This window comes from Urocitellus parryii, chromosome 7, assembly GCF_045843805.1.
Source record: "Urocitellus parryii isolate mUroPar1 chromosome 7, mUroPar1.hap1, whole genome shotgun sequence".
NCBI classification, from domain to species: Eukaryota; Metazoa; Chordata; class Mammalia; order Rodentia; family Sciuridae; genus Urocitellus; species Urocitellus parryii.
Window position 1 is genome coordinate 52,177,624 of NC_135537.1, and position 768 is coordinate 52,178,391.

Here is a 768-nt window from a genome sequence, read left to right on the forward strand (position 1 = left end):
TACCTGGATGAAATAAAAATTTATGCTTATTGTTAACCTTAAGTCCCTTTTGTGACACTTCAGAATGATAATTTTCAATCCCCTTATGTGATGAATGAAGCAAGTTGATCTGCTCCTGAGCTTTTGGATGTCAGTTTGGGTAGAGGGTAACAACTTTGTATGTATCCCATGTACTTGCATAGATAAAATAGATTAAGAGTATGTTCTTGCCCAGTACAGTGGTGTATGCCTGTAATCCCGGTGGCTTGGGAGGCTGAGGCAGTAGGATTGCAAGTTCAAGAACAGCCTCAGCAACTGAGTGAGACCCTGTCTTTTTGTTTGTTTGTTTGTTTTACTTAGTTACACATGACAATACAATGATCTTGACATATCATACATTTGAATCGAGAGGATATAATTTCTCATTTTTCTGAGTATACAGGTTACAAAATCACATTGGTCATGCAGTCACAAAAAATATGGAACGCTTCACGATTTTGTGTGTCATCCTTGCGCAGGGGCCATGCTAATCTTCTCTGTATCGTTCCAATTTTAGTATATGTGCTGCCAAAGCGAGCACAGAGACCTTGTCTTAAAACAAACAAACAGGGCTGGGGATGTGGCTCAAGGGGTAGCGCGCTCGCCTGGCATGCGTGCGGCCCAGGTTCGATCCTCAGCACCACATACCAACAAAGATGTTGTGTCCGCCGAGAACTAAAAAAAAATAAATATTAAAAATTCTCTCTCTCTCTCTCTCTCTCTCTCTCTCTCTCTCTCTCTCTCTCTCTC

The 768-nt window shown here is 41.4% G+C and overlaps 1 non-coding gene across 1 annotated transcript; it reads right to left on the reverse strand.

Moving 5' to 3' along the window:
- Positions 1 to 452: 452 nt before the first annotated feature.
- Positions 453 to 559, reverse strand: LOC113180179 (U6 spliceosomal RNA). Its single transcript, XR_003300439.2, has one exon. It is a non-coding gene; the product is annotated as a U6 spliceosomal RNA (small nuclear RNA).
- Positions 560 to 768: the final 209 nt, after the last annotated feature.